A 20,436-nucleotide genomic window follows, 5' to 3' on the forward strand; every position below is an offset into this window, starting at 1 on the left:
GTGCGAGTGCAGGTTGAGTTTTTAGTATTTTTGTTCAGGCCTCGCGACTCCTTTTGAACTTCAAACCTGAAAAGAAATCCGGAAACAACATAATTTGACTTGTCAAAATAAATTGGTGTAATTACAGCAATCAAAAAGACAAATGGGTTTAAATGAGCGTTGATTATCAACTGATTTATATATAGAATTGAAATGCCACAATAGTCAGATGTCATAATTATACGCAATGGGTAACTAGAGTCTATAGTCGAGTTCAATTTCAAACAACATTCTAATGATTTAGCCATTTTTTTTGGGGAACTAATCTTCAGCTGTTGATGTCTTTTAGCAGTACATATTTCAAATGTTCAGTTGTTGGCTCTGAATGAATGAACTTAAAACTTCTTTCTGCATCTTTTTTGGGCCTATTTCTCTGACCAATCGTTTCGTAGGATCTTCGAAATGTCACCTTATCACAACACAAAATTCAAATTCGTACACCAACACGAAATAGTGCAAGTTTATTCAAGTGCATCAAAAATGTTTTAAATTCCCAAACCAAGATTTTCAGTCAATTAATTAGTATTTTTATTGAACAAGCTCTCACCGTTTTTTTATCTACCGAGGATAAGAAAAAATTGATGGCAATGAGATTTAAAAGAAAAAAAAAGATATCTAATTTGTAAAAATTCCCATCAGTATTCCTATAACTGTGTGTGTTTCTTTTACACTAATATTGTTTTATTTTAGATGGTAGTTATAACTTGAGACAAAACACCCAAAGAAAAAACAAAAGGGAGAAACAAGCTGGTATAATCATATGTGAATATTAATCATTGCGATAATAGCGAGGTCATCCCGGATGAGAGCGCGCGTGCTATTTTCAAGCGTTATAGCGCCCCCATATCTCATTAACTCGCCATGTTGATATCTGCCAGCTGCTTGTATGCACGGTGATGTGTGCGCGCAAGGTCCCACAGTAAACCCCCCGATTCTCTGCCAATTCTTCTCCACGCCGCCAGGATTTTCCGTCGGAGGATCATGCCTCGTCGGAAGCAGCAGGCCCCGAAACGTTTAAAAGGTGAGTTTGGCTGTCTATTTGGTCGTTTCTGTGGTGTGAAGGTGCGACTGTTTTGGCGATTCGTCCGTAGTACGGGACCGCGATGTCGTGCCAGCGCTTGGCTGGGCGAGAGGCCCCCATCACCGGCTTGATGGGTCGCGCGCGGCCTGGTTGGCTGGCTAGATCCCCTAGTCGCTTATGCGAAGCTCCATTGATGTGTTGACGGTTCTCAGACTGACATGTTTCATTCGCCTTCAAGTCGGGCTGATTGACGCATCTCGGTCAACACCCTCGCCAGGGTCAAGTGTTAAAGCTTGTCTAATAAATCACCGTTTGCCGACATGCAAGCGAATTGCAGGCGCCGCGGAAATTAGCCCAAAATGAAGTTGTGTTTGGTGGTGCCGCCGAAGACTTTGTGGCCGGGCGATCGCTTTGGTATTTTTTTTTTTCGGGGGGAATTCACGGGGTTATTACTTTGGGTTTTTTGTAACGGGGCTTTAATATCGTTAACTACGCGGAGCGGTGGGGTCGTTTGGTGGGATTAGCAACTGGGCGTTATTGTGCAGTTAGGAAGTTCGACGTGGTAATTTAATTAACTACCAATGTACCATGAATATAACAGGGTTTTTCTTGTGCCTCTTGTGTAAAAGCGTAAACATAGCCGTATCATGTTGGCTTGTGGAGTCGCAAGTCCTAGCTGTTGGCGGTGCATTGTGCAAATGTGTGGTTGAATGGCGGTCACATCAAAGGGTTTTGAGTCAACTGCTGTTTTGTGTCGGTCAGATTTATGATGGGATCACTTGCTCGCTATGCATAATGCATGGTATATATTGCCTGTGGTCGGTTTTGCACTGGACTAACTGTTTATCTGTCCATTATTATGTCCCATGTTGTATTACAATGTTTGTTTTGGAAAGTGTGATTTGAATTGATGTAACTCATGTATAATACCCAAGTACTTTCTGGGTTGTTTTTTTATCATTTGTTTATAAATTAATTTTTTGGGGGGGGGGGGGGGGGTGGGGATGGGAAGGAGGCCTGCACTACAGGCAGTTTTATGAGGATTGATCTTTGTTTATTTTATATAAGATATCAACCTACTAAGTTTATGATAAGGCCAAGTAAGTAAGTTTCTCATCTCTGCCCACTTCTTTTTTGCTGCCCGTCTTTTTTTTTTAATAATCCATACATATTTACAATATTTTTGGCCAATTTTGTCAATATATTGTCTTATTTGTTTCCAACAAATTGTAGCTATGTAGAAAGGGTGGCGACACAATTTTGCATCATCAAAATCGTCGAGAAAAAAAATCCACTCGCAATCTTTGAAAATCCGCCATCTTGAAAAAAAATTAAGAAAATGAGGCCGTTTCCATCATTTTTTTTCAAAAAGGCCTGGACAAGAAACTATTTTTGTTATTGCTCGACCTCATCGATTTCAAGCTAAAAATAATATTAATATGAATGCAAAATTAAATTGACACATAGGTTCACAAACTAATGCTATGAATACAAATTCTTATTTTGATTGACAGTAAACTGTTTTCATATTAATTAATTAATCCAATTATAGTAATGTACACAAACAATAGGTTACCATTTTTGGGTTTCTTTATTGACATCAAAAAGTCAACACATCAAAGTACATTTGAAACAACAATGTGAGATACAAAAATTTTGTTTCTTCTTTTTTTTAACTTTAAAAAAATGGCGATGGAAATATTCCTTATAATTATTCTTCAGGAGTGATTTTTGAAGGGAATATGTACAACATTTGCTTTTGCTGTAATTTTCAGAAATGAATGGATTTGGGGGGTTACTTTTTTATATCAAGTATTGTTACACTGACTTGTTGGAAGTTTTGTGTTCGTAGATGCTGGAAAAACCAAGAAAAACAATCATGTTCCTGTGGTCTGGTTCCCTGACCGAGCATAAGATGAAATAACATTGTAAGGTCAGCTAACCAGTCTAACTGGCTTGTACCCGTTCATAGGTGTGTATGATTGCAAACAAAATGCGGACTAACTAAATATGGTATATTGGGGGCAGTATTTTAAAAAAGCCAGTTTTCCCAATGATGGTAGGCCAACCAGCGTGAGAAATTGATACAAAAATGCCCTTTTCCTTGAAAATTACAGCACACCTGGTGCCATGATTTTACAGGATACTTAAGACAGTCATTCACTTACAGTCCAGTGAGGTATTCATAATAATTTGGAAGTTTTGTTTTTTGATGTTTGCAAATTTTAGTTCAAATGGTGAATTTAAAGTGAAGATATAAATAGTGTGTTTATGTGAGAAAGATTTTAAACGTTGCGTGATTTTTTTTTAGGTTTTCTTCTTTTTTGGGGGACAAATACCAGAGGTTAATTACAATTGTAGACTAGCTATTTCATTGAAATGTCAACAGATGTGCTCTCAGCATTCTACCGTTTTTGATGAAAATAAGCAAAACTCTGCAGAACTAATCGGTGTTTGTTGATGCTCATTCACATATTGCATTAACCCTAACCCCTTGAGCACGTTTACTAGAAAGTATCCTGGATCCGCCAAAATCCACCAATTTTGTCATGCAAAAAAATGTTGGTGTCCTGAGTCCATCAGAATCCACCAGTGAGTCCATCAGAATCCACCAGTGTAGTACATATACCTGGTACACACCAAACATATAATACAAGGAGTTAAACTGTTGAGATCCTGAATCCATCAAAGTCCCCCAACTGCTCAATATGGAGGTATCCTGAATCCTTCAAAATCCTGCAGTACCGCTAGGCTTACTGTCCTGAATCCATCAAAATCCCCCAACTTTTTCAATATGGAGGTGTCCTGAATCCCCTGAATTCCTCCAAAAACAGGGGTGTGGATTTTAATGGATTCAGGTTTGTTAGGGTTAAACTGTACCACGTATGGGCCTTCATCATGCTTGTACCACGTTTTGGTCTCTAAAGATGTACTGCCAGTACTTTTTTAGAGTTTCACTATGAAGAATGTTTTTCCAGCAGTGCAAGTTTAATCATGAATGAGACACCCACGTTTAGTCACAAAATAATTACTTTCAATTATCAAAATATTTATATCCTGACAATAATTAAGTTCTCGCAGGGTAGACTCGCAGGTTCTTGACCCCTATCAGACTATAATTTAGTGATTGGCAATTTGTCTCCGCGCAGAAAAAAAAAGAAACAAATATTTTTTTTTATTTTGGTAACATACATTGAAAAACAAATTGAATTTGACAAAGAAGATGGACTATACATCTTTAATATTTCTTGTTCAGTTCTCTGTGGTTGCTCACCCAAGAAGATCCTTACATGTAGTTTGCCTGAATTTTCATCATTTTATTTTAAGGTCTTGCATGTTCCTTCAAGACTCTGCTGACGTGTCAACTCATTTTTTTTTCTTTCTATTTTGACATTGACAATATGGCACGGAGCAATAAAGACTACAGCCGTCACTCCCCCTTTTACTTGTTCAACTTCCCCACAATGCCACATCTTGACTTGCAGCTGTGCCGCCCATTTCCTCCCTTGTGAAACTTATCAGCTCCATCATAAGCAGAAGGCAGAGGTTTTTTTTGTGTGTTTGTCTTAGTTGGCTGTTCTTGCCTCAAGTTGCCTGTCAGATGATTTATTTTCATATGCCTAATATCAAATTCCGGCCGGTTGGACGTTTTTTCAGAAGGAAAAGAAAGTACACGAAGAATTTTTGAAATGAAGTCCAGGTGAAGCCTGCCTTGCCAGTTTGATGGATGTTCACCTTTACCTGCTCAGTAAAAATGTCTGGTAATAGTTTCTTCATAGTTGCTATTCCTGGGCCCCTCGCAGTTTCGTGAGTGTGTGTGTGACGTAGCTTGCCCCCTTTTCCCCCAGAGGAGCGAAATCCTGAAAAGTGCCCTGCGGACAGGGCGAGAGAGTTCCTTCTGATGCAGGAGCCCGTCTCTCCCATGAATTGATCTGTCAAGTATGGTGAGAGGCTAATGTCGAGATGTCAAGCAGTCTTGTCCGAGCTGATTTGTAGCTAGAGTGACACTACTTCAGCGCGCACTTCCGCATGGGTTGGCCAGGATATCCCTGTCTCTTCCTGAAGGGGGAATGGCGAATTAAGAGCGGCGCAGGGGAAAACATAACTGATATATCCATGGTTATTATCATCCATAGTCGGTATGATCATTTTTTTTATTCTTGCGGCTTGTCAGTTTTTTTCTTCGTCATGTCTGGTGCCCTGACTGCGCAGAGTTGACTAATGCACTGATTTGAACTATATGTCCGATTCATGTAAGATGTGTACCTTCTTATTTAGTTTGTGGGCATGGAGACTGTGTTTCTGTTTACTGAGTGGTTTGTAAGATAAAGAATACACTGTAGGGTTGGGTGATTTCCATCTGTTTTGTGTAATCGAATCCAGCCGAAGAAAGCGTTGCGAAACCTCCATAATGTGAACTGAATGAAAGGTCATGATGGGTGTGACCCCGCTCAATAACATGGTCATTCATCATGTAAAATCTATTTTGAAGTGTCTGGAATGTACTCAACAAGTCATTAGGAACCTGAATTGGCTATTCCTCAAAACAGTGGCGTCATCAAGCATGTGTCAAAAAGGAGATTAGTTCTGTTCAGTTCTTACCCAGAGTTGCTCAAGCCCAAACATGCCACAAGACTGGCTTAATGTGTTTGCACCTCTTTTTTTGTGGGGGGGGGGGTAAATTAATAGGCGTACTTCTGCATACTAGTAGTACATTGTTAAACAATCTTTTATACAAAGCATAAATTGATACATGTACATTAATTGTAACTATTTTGAAGAAATTGTACATGTATTGTGCATGATCTGTACGCAATTGTTGTAAATACAGTAGAGATAAAAGTTGTTCCCTTGCCAGATTTTCTGAAGCCTTGAGACTTTTGCAACCCTGGTTCACATCTAATTCTGTCTGCTTTGTTGATTTGCCAGTTCTCACAAGAGATCTTGGCTAGGATTCAGATGTTCAGATTTCATCGTATAAAATTACACAGTCGATTGACCTTTACTTCTTTGTAAGTGCAACGACAAATACACATGTGTAAGATAGAAACGGAAGCATTGTATCACAACTAAACCAGTTACACTGTTGTGAAAGGTCAGCAAATGTCTTATGTTTGACCTTAATTTCACCCAGTGATGAAGTACGTACTCACTGGATTAAAAATCTAACAGGCCGATTTGGCTTGAAGTTTCAAAGCTAATTAAATAAAAGCGTTAAGCAGACACTTGTCAAGCACCACTGTGCTAAATCCAACCTGTCTGCCTCGCGATGTTTACCCTGTGTTTTTGTGTGTGTAACCGCCCATGTTGTCAGCAGCAGCTGACGGTAAAAATAAATATACATGTCATATTAAAAGAAAACACACTCGCTGGTGCTAAGCAAGGAGGACTCTCAATTTCCCCCGATTTCCCTTCTCCATTACTGGCTGGCACTGTGCATGCTGGCGCGATAGCTGTGATGTCATATTGCAGAGATAAGCAAATTTCACTTCCTGATAACAAGCTCTGCTGGAGCCACGTCTCGCAAGTTTTGTGTTTTTCATTGCAATTTCATCACAATTTGTGGGGAACCTGTCTTCGAGAAAAAACCTCAAAGGATTTTGACATTATGCATGCCAAGTATACATGTAATTATGAAGGAGGTGCTAGTTCTCGTGGGAAAAGGCCACACGGGGGTAGTTGAACAAGTTCTGTTGCAGGGTAAAGGTATCGTTAAAGGCATACATGTATGTGGATCATAAATTTGCTTTTCATACGTTTTGTTCGTTTCCAATAATAAATAGCATCACTCAAAACCCCAAAGGGCAATTCCACGGTTACTCACGTTACATTTTTGATGTACTTTTGAGTTTCCTTGGGCTGTAATTGCCTTACTAAAAAGGTTTAATAACTGTTATCCCCATGGTAGATAGAGTAGACCTAGACCTACCTAAGCACCAAAGATGACATCCAGAAAAAAAACAAGACACACAAAATCGGTTACTCAGGTTATGAAAAGGTAACGTGAGTAACCAATTTGGTGCGTCGTGTTTATCATACATAACACATTTTTCTGGATGTCATCTTTGGTGCTTAGGTAGGTCTAGGTCTACTCTATCTACCATGGGGATAACAGTTATTAAACCTTTTTAGTAAGGTTATTACAGCCCAAGGAAACTCAAAAGTACATCAAAAATGTAACGTGAGTAACCATGGAATTGCCCCAAAGAAGAATGTTCAAAACCTAACCAGTTGAAATTTCAGCTAATTACATAATGTTAAATGGTGTACTGCTGATTTAAAATGATAAAAAGTCTTTGCTCTTCATAAACATGTCATGTACTGTACATTGACAGAAACTACAACCCAGCCTGGAATTGAGACCACCAGACTAATATTGTGCATCGGGTCAGGTTGACCAGGCCAAACCGACCCGAAACATAGATAAACCGAATCCGAACTGAAACTGATTTGAACTCCTAAAATCGACCCGACCCAACAAAAATTCAAGGAAACCCAACCCAACCGACCCGGAACCGATCCAACCCGAAAAAAAACCCCGAATGTCTGGCTTGAGCATCTGTGTCCGCTTTTTCTGACTGAATTTACCTGAGTCGCGTGAATATTGTCATCAATCAGTTAAGTGAATCATACAATACGGCACTCACAACGTGACCTACAGGGGGGCCTACATGTTATAGACCGTGTGTGATAAACCGCAAACCAAAGTTGGTCGTGCCGGGCAAAGTGACTCTGCAATAAATATTGTGTAAATTTCCAAACTGTTCCGAAGAGTTCGGGGGACCAACATGACCTGAAAATCGCAAACGCAAAACTGAAACCGACCCGACCCAAGTTGAATGATGGACAAACCGACCCGACCCGACCCAAAGTCGGTGCCGGATCGGGTCGGTTTCGGGTTTTATACAGACCACAGGAAAAACACAACAAGTTCAGTTTCTTGTGCTAAGATGCATTTCTTTAATATTATGAGGCACAGCAAGCAATAGAATGTCAGTCTCTCTCAAAATCCATCTTAGTTTTACAGAGCTCTGCCAAGTTTATCTAACTGATCTCCATCATAATTTCACATGACATTTGAAATGCGTCTGGACTACTATAAGTTTACGCGCGGATGTCCCAAATAAAATCATACTTTATATGTGCATGGTGTGTGTGTAGAGCAAAGTCATGAAGTCATTGTAAGAAATCGCTGGAAACGGATGCTGTCTTTCATTACTGCTTTTGACGGTCATGGGTTGTGTGAAGCCCACAATAGATCTTTAAAGGAGAAGGATCTACTACATTTACATGTGTGAAGTAAATCTTGAAACCTGTAGGTGGCGCTGTGTGGCACTCACAAGAGCGAATGAAGGACGCATTGTGTGCATGCACTACATGTACTTAAGTTGGACATTCCCGTGGAGCTAGTCTGACCACTTTTCATCTGGCTACGCATGAACCAAAACTGCCTTTGTGTTCACAAGATATGGAACTTTGGAATCGAAGCAGAAAGAGGCTAATGGCCCTAAATAGGAAATAACTGTTTTACCCGAGGGTATGTTTTTGCTCCCACCCCATTAAGTACATGTACACGTAACATAGTTTGTTTATTAACTATAACTTTAACTAGTATAACTTAAGTCCGTGGAAACTGAAAGGAACTCAAATGTGAGTATACAGGCATTCATTATAAAGTACATAAGACATGGTGTTTTCTCTTTAAGGTCTCTGAGGCTACATGTGTCGGAGAGAAGATTACAAAGTTATTTATGACTGGCAAAAAAAAAAAGACCAAGTCTCCACAGACCTCCATTCAGCTTTTTTAAGGAGTTTGTTCTTGACAAGACATTTTTAGTGTAGGCCTACACCAAAAATTCCAAAAGTGCTTCGATGTGATGGTTAAGATCTGCTGAACGACTCAGGTGAAATTTTTGTCTTGGAACTTTTATTTCAAATGCTTATTAACACGATCAACTTTAAAGGTGCAGTTCCTGCTTTGAAGAATTAGATTTATCTGCTATCAGTGCTCCATTGCAGAACTGGTTCAGTGTACAGCTCCATGGGCTCCGTGAACTACTGTGTATTTCGAATGATCCAAAGTTATTGGGAGTGGGGAGTAGTCTGGGACACCATCGCAAGTTAAATTTGATCATATTCGCGCGCCGATGGAACAGTATAATACACCCCGAGTAAAGTGTCCACTAACCAACCAACCCGCCAACCAATCAACTCACCAACCAACCAATTCAACCAACATAAGCAGCTCAAGCCCACGGTGCGTAAACACACCGTGGGGAAAAAAACATCTAGATCACTGGTAAAACACTAGATTAGAGACCAGCGAGTTTTATGCAACATTTGAGCCCTGTCCTGTCCACCCATATGGTCCACCTCTACCTTCTAGTGATTATTTACTCTGTTTAATGGGTGACCTGAAATTCAGGTCAAGGATTCAAGGCATTATGTAATACCCTGCTGTGTTTCAGCACACCTACTGTGTCTCAAGGATGTATGTACCTACACACATAAAGCTGGGCACAAAATGTGTGACATTGCACAATTTTAACTTGTCTAAAACCACCCAATTTACAACGTTGGGCAACTAGAAACCTTATCTCCACAATTCAACCCAGAAAGCAGAAAGCTACTTCACATGTCTCCCTTATTTGCATGTAACGTTACACGTATCATGACGTGTGTATCTGGCTTAAAGCAGGCTCCTTGAATAAGATGTGACAGTGATGAAGTTATGTGAGTATAGTGCCCAGCTATTTTGAGATGAAAGTTGAGTAATCTCCTTTTTTTTGGGGGGGGGGGGGGGAGGAGGTGTTATCATTAGATTGTGATCCAAGGTCAATCTAATTTTGTACACATACATTTTCTTGTACAGTGGGCACATGTGAATGTGAATTCCCAAATCTCTGTTCTATTCATCTGTTTGTGTCTAATTTTATCAGTACCATTCCCAACCCCCTCCCACACCCGCTGATTTTGTGGCCTGATTGCGCATCTCAATCATCACTTTGAATTACGCTGTTTCCACCTCCATCCTCCATCACCCTGCTGGGACCCGTAATGCTGAGTACACAGTGGAAGCAAATTCAAACCGCATTGTTCTAAATAACAGACTTTTGAGGATGTTTCTATTAAAAATATCCTGACCCGAGAAACCACAGGATAGGTATAACTTACATGTAGAATTCTCCAGTTTTTTTGTGGCAGAGTTGTACACAAGCGTGGTGAAGCGTGTCCGAGTCTTGTCCCTTTTTTCGACACTGTTCCCGTGTTTACTTGCAGGCCCAGTCGTCTGCATGCCAAGTTCCCATCAGCAATGCAAATACGGCTTGGCTGGCAAGGTTTTGGGGGGATTTCCTTTGTCTACAGTAGGGGATGAGATGTGGAGCCATCCCAATTAGAAGTTTGTCACCTAGTGCCTGTGCCTATTATGCTCAAACTCTAAGGAGATGGGGGTTTTCAGGGACCCCCTGAAAACCTGAGTAGCGATCCCCCTAGGTTCGACACGGACCACAAATTTGGTTGTTTACCAAGTTGGGTATACTGGATTCCGTTACGGAATTGGGACAGCGTGTGTGATTTCGTGAAAATTCTGAAGCTAGCTTTATGTACATGTATCTCAAGATAAATGCTGTGCAGCAAATGTACATGTACGTATTTTGTATGCTTTCAGTTGTTCAGTCGTGCTTTGTGCACTCCGGCAGATAGAATCTTGCTGTTCCATATATACCGGTACTGCTGGCCATATCCACACTCTTCCTGCTTATCCGGAATTGTGCGCCGGTGAACACAGCTGCATGACACGCTGTAGGCATATCCATGTGAAGGTTACCAGCTATTGGGCGCTGGGTGCGCTACACGTGGTGGTGTGGCTGTATGACCACACAGTAGATACGTACATGTATGCTGTATATCGAGCGTGAAGAGAACCAAAAACACTAGGTCATTGACAGACTGAAGTGTGTGGTAATGTATGTAGGCCTATCAAATGTACTGAACCCAAACTAAAACCACTTGAAACTTACACATTGCAGGGAATATTGGCAAACAATAAGGCAAACTCTTATCGGAATGTGTACCGGCAGTGGCAATTACTATTTTTTGGCCGATCCAACAATTAACTGATATGTTGCATGTCGGCCTGATCCGATATGCAGATCCGATTATGGGTAAGCCCTTTAGAAGCGCCTGAAATCGGCCCACCTATGCTGGGCCCCCTTGGCAAGCAATTGCCCCCCCCCCCCCCCCCACCGGCAAATGCCATACATGTTTATTTTGTATTTTTATGGTAGTGGGACCCCCTTGTTGGTACTACTCCCCGACGCTCGGGGCTGGCGACGGGCCTGCACCTATGGTAATGCCAAAAACTGCCCGAACAATGGTTTTATTGATTCTTCAGCAAATAAACAAAATAATACAATTTTTTGCTAATGGGTTAGACATTATACACTGTTAAAGCATTGTAAACCAAGGGGAAAATGAAATTACATGTACATGTACATGTAGTCAATTATAAGATGGAATTTTGTGTCGGGTGATGTAAATCAAATTAGGTTTTGCCCTTCACTGACGTTTAAACACTATATACTCAGTGTGTTACCTCCCGAGTGAAAGTTGGAAAAAAATCACTCGGGTGGGACTAGAACCCACAACCTCCTGCTTTCTAGTGCAGATGTCTTACCACTCGACAACCGAGCTAATGGGATCGGTTGGCTGGATCGAATCTGATGTACTTGTATAGCAGCGGGTACCGCATAAACTATTATAAGATGGAATTTTGCGTCGGGTGATGTAAATAAAATTAGCTTTTGCCCTTCACCGACGTTTCATGAAAAATCATGTAGTCAACATTTAAAATTTATGAAGCCTGATTTAAACACCATCTCCAGCCCCTTTCCTACCATCCTCTGCCCCCCCCCCCTCGCTAAGCCATATCATGGTAGGGTCGAGACTTTGCCAATTTGTTCATAATCAGATTGACAGCTTGCCTTGGTAATGCCAACGTCTCTCATCGCACACCTTGCTATCGCTACCCAACACATCTGCTTTTCTCTCTTAGTCACAAAAAAAAGTGGAATCCTGCAAATCCATCAGAAATCCTGGGGAGTTTGCACTTTGCAGTCATGTGTAAATGTCCCGGCAAGCTGATTAGCAGTGCTGAGAGAGTAGCAAAGATGGCACCACTGCTTGAAATACATTTTTTTCCCCGCAACTGCATTTTTACATTATTACACTAGTAAAAAAAAACAATCATGTTTAAGAATAGAAATTTGTTGTGGTCTCAATTATGCCTTCCTCAAGTTTATCACTTTGTCAACAACACAATGTTTTGGGCATCACGAAGCGACGTACATGCACTGTCGATTGGGGATACCATGAACACATACATACCGATGTTGTGTGTCTGATGTACATGAGATAGGTCAGCTCATAGTGCGACCAATGACTTAATGGTATGGTTTTTTTTTGTTGCAACAGTACTGCTCCGAGCCCATATCACCCCCCCCCCCCCCCCCCCCCCGCCAAAAAAACAAAAAACCTGTATTAAACTTGACTACCTTAAATCTGGCCGTATAGGATGACAATGTGCTTGAGTAACATGTAATTATTTCATTTAATTTTCGAGAAGCCCTTCTGGTGACCATGATTAGCCATTCCTCAGCGGAGCAATGTCATATAGCCCTTTTCATACTAGAGCCTCTCAACCCGGGTTGAACTCAACCCTGGGCGAACCCAGTGCCGCCCCGGGTTGAGTTTTACATTTTTCAACCCCGCGTTCAATCCCGCATCGTTTCAAACTTGTTTCATGCAAATCAAGCTTATCATGCTCAGGGACTTTACTACTGTTTTGAACCCTGGCAAGAATTTCAACCTGGGTTGAAAATCTCAACCCTGGTCTGGAGCAGGGTTGTGTTCAACCCGGGACGAAATCGATCTCGGGGTTGACGCGGGGTTGACGCAGGGTTGACGCAGGGTTGAAATTCTTCAAGTGTGAAACGATGCATGTTTTCAACCCTGCGTCAACCCTGCGTCAACCCCAAGATTTGTCTAGTGTGAAAAGGGCTATAAACATTCTTAAATTTGATGTGGGGTGCTAATTTGGCATGTTCAGAACTTTCTAGTGGTAGACGGAACATTAAGTTCACGATTGTGACGTGTGTAAGGGTAGTACTTTACCACCAACCGGCAAGTACATGAATGGCTTGTAAATGTTGCCGATGAGGTTCCTTGTACATGTATTTCAAGAAGAAAGGAATGTTTGCATTGAAAGATGTTTCCTGAGGTCAAAGACCTGGAAGTCACATTGCAGAATTTCTCTTCCGATTTGGGTGGGGGATGCTTAATAAAGTACACAAAAACCATAGGAACAGCTGCAATGTCTATGCACAACTTCCTCAAATATCTTCACTTCCTAATGGCTGTGATCTGTGTATTGTCAATTTTGGTTCGACAACCTTTTCATGGATCAGCTGATTTCCGCTTGTTTGACTTCCTTTTCATGTCAGTGGGAACTGGAAAGCACAGAAATCTTTGAGTTTCCTTTCTTGTTTTTCCCCCTGATGGTCCAGCCCTGCAGAACATTGTTATTGCTGCATTTGGAAGTGTTGACCAGTCCTGGAGGACTCTTGAGTAGCTATTGAGATGAGATTGATCTCAAGTCCCTGTTTTTTGGTTTGGATTTTGACTTAAAAAACAAGGACTTGAAGTATGACATCACAGACTCTGACTGAATTTATCAAGGTGGTTGAAGTTTCTGGAAATTATCGTTTGCCCTTACCCCCCTCCCACCTATTGGATCCCCAGCTACTGAAAAATTGTAACCCCCCCCCCCCCCGAACTTCCACGTAACACCACCACTGTCTCATACCGTCCAGCCGACCCTGGCAAGCTCAGTGGTCAAATCTTTTTCTCGCAAGCCCTTAAGCCCAGCTTACACCTTTCCGATTTTACCGGATCGACGGATTATCAAAGGTGTGCGCTTAAATTTCGGACCGATCTTTCCCTACACTGGGCGACTGGATGAAATCAAACGTGTGATTTTTTCGCATCTGATTTCACCGGATCCGATGTCACTGGAAAGGTGTGCGGGCAGCACTCCGATTTCACCGGACGCGATATTTTATGTTAACCAATCAGATTCCATTTTGTCATCATGTGACTGGTCACCATCATGTTACTGGTCATCATGTGACTGATCATCATGTGACAGATTATAGAACGGACTCAGGCATGTCTGCGGGTATCGTTATGATCTTATTGCAACGGTGAAAAAAACGTAGGTACAGGTGATGGGGTGAACCGGTGAAAAAAGTGTGCGCCCCTGGCTGGCTTACAGTGTACACAGCAGTTGGTATAAAATATGTCCACAAAGGGCATAACCCAATAGGGCTCGTTCAATGACGGCCATCTCTGTAGGAGAACTGCAACTGCGTATTTTACGCAATCAAGCACGCATTGGGCAGTGTTGAAAATGTTCCAAACACGCACGCTTGTTGCTCGAAATGTGTTCTAAATACGACGCAGCCGCTGCGCGTTATGCAAGTTGGTGCTCAAAATGGCGATGCACGTGGATGGTCTGTTGGAAATGTCGTCATTTGAACGAGACCTATATAAAATGTATAACTAATTACAATGAAGTTTCAGAATGGACTGATTTAACCGGTTGTTGGAGGTAGAGTGCACGTAATGTGATATGAATGACCTTTGTGTACTTTGTGTACTTTGTGTACTTTGTGTACATGTACATCATGTTTACATACTTTTGAAAAGAACCAATTCTTTACATGCCCCCTGTACATGTTGTTTTTCAAATCAAAAAATTCCAACAAACCAACGTTTTCTTCAAATTGCCAATTTTTCCATTTTGAGGTAATTCAACATTCCATTAAATTTTTTTCCTTGCCTTCACTGTTCACCCTGAGATATGAATTTTAAAATTGAAGTGCCAAGGATTTGTTTTAATATCACCAAAGTCACAAACTTCCATTCAAATAAGCGACAATAAAAGGTTCACAATGGGTAACAGACTATTTCACAAACATGTTGATATTAGTTACATGTAGTACAGGTTGCTATACCTAGAATTTCATTAGGTTGAACACGTATGGTTTGATTTGTGCACATGCCTTTGATGTTGTACATGTAAATCAGTGGTCAAGCCTGCCGCACTGTACGCTGTCAGTCACATGCAGACCTGTATAAATTTGTATGCAGGTATAATGTGTCTAGGACATAATTTGCATTTTGCCGCTGTCTTAGTCTCCAATATGTAGTGCGCGTAAAGTGCTGTTTGCAGAATGCCAAAGAGAATCAGAAGTGAAAAAAAATCAACATTTTTTCTCCAAAGTTTATTATAACAAATTTAACAAAGTATACATGTACTTTTTTTACACAGGAAGGGAAAGATTCATCCTTAATGAGAGAACACCAAATTTGCCACAAATGCTCTCTCTCTCTCTCTCTTAATCAGATACACACAGGAAACTAGTTTTAAATTGAAAATTGATTTTCTCGCTGGCTGTCTTGCCTGGCTGCCCCATGCGCTGATGGCCCGCAGGCGATTTTTGGAGAGACTCGAGTAGACTGGCCCAGGTTAATATGGGTGACACTCTCAGCGCTTGTCTATCTTGTTTGGATACTTGATCGCGGGGCGCGTCGCCGTCGCGCATGCTGGAGTTTATCACTCGCTGACCACATGATGGTGGCGATGGTGCGTGCAGCGTGGCCAAAACGGTCGGTGGCTGAACTGCTCGGGCACTGGCCTTTCCTCATTCCCGTCGCCAGGAAGCGGGATGCCTCCCTTATCCCAGACGTTGTAATCTGGATTTTGAAATGCACAATTCAAAATCCATCCATCTTGAGAAGCGGCTGCAAAAAAGATATCTTGAGAGTTTGTTAAAAAAAGTTTGTTTTGACATTACATTCTTTATTTCATATGGTCATCGTTGATATCTTTTTGTAGTAATTGTATAATTACAGTGTTTATGGTAGTTTGTGGAAGGTTAATAAGTGCAGTTCTCTAGCATCAGCGTTGTATCAACTTTCAAGGGTTTCTAATGCAGTGCGCCACACATTGAACATTTGAGCATATTATGCTTTCATAAGCATTTGTATGCATTTTTATGGACTGCTGGAGGCGAGGATGCACTGTTTGATATCTGACTGAACATGTGATAGGGGAATGACCGAGGGTACCATATACCTGTATTGACTGGCATTAAAGTGAGCTGCTGTGATGTCGCATTGGGAGGAGTTACGGGGAACAGCCAGCTAGGGTATGATTGTCCTTTTGAGGTCTGGTGTGGAGTCAACCTAATGTAAATGGGCATAAATGGGTAACAGCATTTAGTATAACATTTATGCGTCATCAAAGTGCATGGCAACCAATGCAATTTCAGGAGCTCTTAAAGCATTGCTTGTTCTCATCACCAGCTCATGGATGTTTTGTTTGTGTATGAAGTGATTTCTCCAGTCTGATGTTTTGCAATGACATGTTTTCAGTTCAATCACAGAGTCTCAGACTCATTCCCTAGACCCGAAGATAACAACATACCTGATGGTAATAACTACATGTAGGCCTGGGCGACTAGTGAATTTCAATAGTCGTGACTAGTTGGGATAAACAGTCACGACTATTGTTCATTGTACAACCCCATTGTATTAGAACATATAGTTTTGCCTCAAAAAATTGTCATTCATTTTCCGTCATTGTTTAGGCATGCAACTTTTCCTTGGATCCGCTGATTTCCTCGTTTTTTACTTCTCATAAATACCATTACAAATTGAAAAACACTGCACAAAGTCTTGTGTAGTGTTTTTTGTCTGTTGACTGAACTTTATTAAAGTATTGGGAAAATAACTTTTTATAGTTTACATGTATTTGATTGATATCATTTGTAATGGGCACAAATGGTATCAAAAATAATATGGTAGCAGCACTGTGGCCGCATTGTATCCGCTCCGTTCACAAGCACCCCCTCACCGGCAAAGGAAGTACAGTTGGGGGTGACCGACCGATGCCATCTTGCCTGACTGCAATTCATTTGCCGCGAAGCGTGGCCACTGCGTGTACATTGTAAAAATCCCCTGGTGTTCGTGCGTCACACACAAGGAACGGTGCGCGTCAACCAGCGAAATGTCCCTCCCATGGGACGTCGTTGTTAGGTAAAAGGGCGCCCTCTTTTGGTAGCGCACGGAGCTCATAGGCCCCACATTCTGCCAAAGTAGTGATTGTTTGATACACAAAATACAAAGAGTGTAACACTTACAAATTTACAATGTAACAGTATTTGCTGCTGCATTTGCACACAAGTGTATCAACATGCCATTTGATTATTTTGATATTACAAATATGATTATTTGGTTATGGTCGTGAAAACAAACCCTCGGTATCGTAGTATTTTGATGTAATTACCGGTGCATACATCTGCAGGCCTAAGTCTCATGGTTACATGTGTGCCTCTCCTCTTTTCAAACTACAAAAATGCTATTAATCATGTTCCCTACATTGTATTAAAATCTACAGTTAACTTTGTCCTCTCTATACATGTATACATGTAGATCTGTGAATCAAGTCATTAGTCCACACACTAAGTACGTACAACGTACCCTACATGTACATGTACATGTGTTTTCAGCATCACTGTATTCGAATTAAAAAAGGTCTCAAATATTTGTACAGTGCAACGGATGAACTGATGACACTGTTCGTTCCACTGATGTAATGATAAACAAAGATTATCAACATACCAATGGGTTTGTAACTAACATCACACAAATTCTAGGTCTGCAATATGCACTCAGTGAAAGGAAGGATACAAAAAAGTAGTCAATGATAAAAACAATGGCACACACACAAAACAGGATGTCCCGCTTTGACGAGATTGTAATTCTGAAGACAGAGAGAGAGAGAGAAAAGAAAAAAAATCCCATAAAACGAAATTTCCACTTTATTCCATATAAAATAAATGATCCTGCGATACATGTGCAATGCATGCGATCGTGGATAATTAGCTTCTTGTTCGTGTGTGTCGAGGGGTATTTGCTAAATAAATAGGCCCCGAATCGGCACGGTCAATGAGGGTAATGCTCGTCCCCTCGCCGGCTACTTGAAGAGAGAGGCCTTATTCCATCTCACCGACTGTCTTCATTAATATGACGTTATGAATAACCGGCCCCAGCAGTGTATGGCCTGATCATACAGGCCCAGACAGGCAGAAGTGTCTGTGGAGACACGATGGTGTATTGAAGTCCCGCGCGCCTTGCATCAACCAAACGCTAACACAGGCGCATACAATACACTCGCAGCGCATGCGGCTGTTCGGGCACGGCCCAAGAGCTGCCACGATTGCCTGTCTTCATTTGTCATGTGATTGACTGACTTGGAACGGGCTGCGCACTCAAAGGCAAAAAGGGAGAAAAAAAAACTGTTCCCGGGCCGAGCAGCATCAGTGCCTGTGATTACCTCCTGCACTTGAGTGCTTGCTATTATGGTTGAGATGAGCTGTGTGGAGATCGCTGGCTATACACTGTATGTGTGAAAAGATGTTTAAATATCCCGTCCTGGTACCATGGAGAGCTGTAGAGGACCATGATGTACATGTACTACATACATTTTGGTATGGTGTATTAAAGCTGTACGAAGTTACACATTTATTTGGGATTTCTCGAGTTTACAAAATTTGAAGGGTTACACAGATTATAATAAACTTGAGTCATTATTTTGTTGACCCAATATTTGGGTAGTTTAATTTGCGACCCTCTCCCGCCCCCCCCCCCCCCCCCCAAAAAATGATCCATCTCCTCAGTTTGTTATGGTCATGGGCTGGTTTCAGTATTAAGTGTTGGTAATAACTTGCATTTGAATGGTATATTAAAAAGTGGCTCTAATGAAATAATGTTGAATCACGATGATGAAGATATACGATATCAGAGATGAAAACGAAGGCCTCCCCTGGAATCGGAAAGGCTATCGTTCATCAGAAAATGGAAACGGGAAAGAGATAAATCTTAATGAAACCTCAGCAATATTATGGCCTTTCTGCCGTGGCGACTTCCCGGGTATTCTTAGAGCAGAGCTGATTATTAATCCATTGAATAACACAGCCCTTTGATTGATGATGCATTGGCATATTGCAAGCTCCGCCGTGGCAGTATGATAGACTGACAGGCAGAGCTAGGGCAATTTGAGCAGAGCTAGGGTCTTAAGTTTTTCTTATTTCATCCCAGGTCTTATCTCTGCGGGCCTGACGGCAGTGTCATATCCCTTACCATCTGACACCAGATGGGGAAGAGGTTACTTGAAATCGTAGTTGGCATATCAGGCTGGAGCACATCCATCATGCACAGCACTCTCTCCCCGACAAATGGAGAACCATGCCGGATCATAATCCAAAGGACAAAATGAGATTAGAACAAGCGGCTCCAATCAAATTTAGGGAATCGCTCAAAAAATGATAACAAAGTGAAGTTGACCTCATGCAGTGCCACAAACTATGCATCCACCGTATTGTAGGACTGAGGTGGAGTTGTGGGTGGGGGGGGGGGGGGGGGGGGGGGGGCATCGTTTTCCCCCAGTGTGCAAAACAACTTAACGCTGTCTTCAAATTGATGCATGTGCAAAGTCAATTCTAGTCAATTCAATTCAAGAAGCATTTGTTTCCTGCATGTAATTAATACTCCGAGAAAATCAATTACCAGAAATGGGATGGAGGACCATGGATAGAAAAGGGCACAATGTAAATGCCATGGATACAATGTGTGGAAATCACTGTAGACTAACAATCCAAGGCCTGCCGCACACCTTTCCGATTTTATCAGTTCAACAGATCATCGGGCCATCGTACAGAGATCTGCGCTGAATAAATCGGACTGATCTCTCCCTACACCAGGCAACTGGATGAAATTAAACATATTTGATTTTTTTTTGCCTCTGATTTCACCGGATCCGATGTCAGTGGAAAGGTGTGCGGGCAGCACTCCGATTTCACCAGATGCAATATTTATGTTGACCAATCAGATTCATGAAGGAAGTCACATGATTCCAAATTGACAGCTGCCATTTTGTCATCATGTGGCTGGTATGACTGGTCATCATGTGACCGCTTTAAGAACAAATCATGGGAAATCCTAAGTTAACATTTAAGAATTTCTTTAAACGTAACGTACCTGAATCCATCAAAATCCAAATTTGGAGGATTTCGGCGGATTCAGGATACCTCCATATTGAAAAAGGTTGGGGACTTTGATGGATTCAGGATCTGAACAGTTGAACTCCTTGGCTATATGTTTGGTGTGTACGAGCTATTATGTACTGTACACTGGTGGATTCTGATGGACTCACTGGTGGATTCTGATGGACTCAGGACACCACTGTTTTT

General features: G+C 41.5%; 1 pseudogene; it reads left to right on the forward strand.

Moving 5' to 3' along the window:
* Positions 1 to 1,020: 1,020 nt before the first annotated feature.
* LOC119739108 overlaps positions 1,021 to 20,436 on the forward strand; it is a 49,641-nt pseudogene continuing 30,225 nt past the window's right edge.

This window comes from Patiria miniata, unplaced genomic scaffold (genome assembly GCF_015706575.1).
Source record: "Patiria miniata isolate m_02_andy unplaced genomic scaffold, ASM1570657v1 HiC_scaffold_30, whole genome shotgun sequence".
Classification (NCBI taxonomy): domain Eukaryota; kingdom Metazoa; phylum Echinodermata; class Asteroidea; order Valvatida; family Asterinidae; genus Patiria; species Patiria miniata.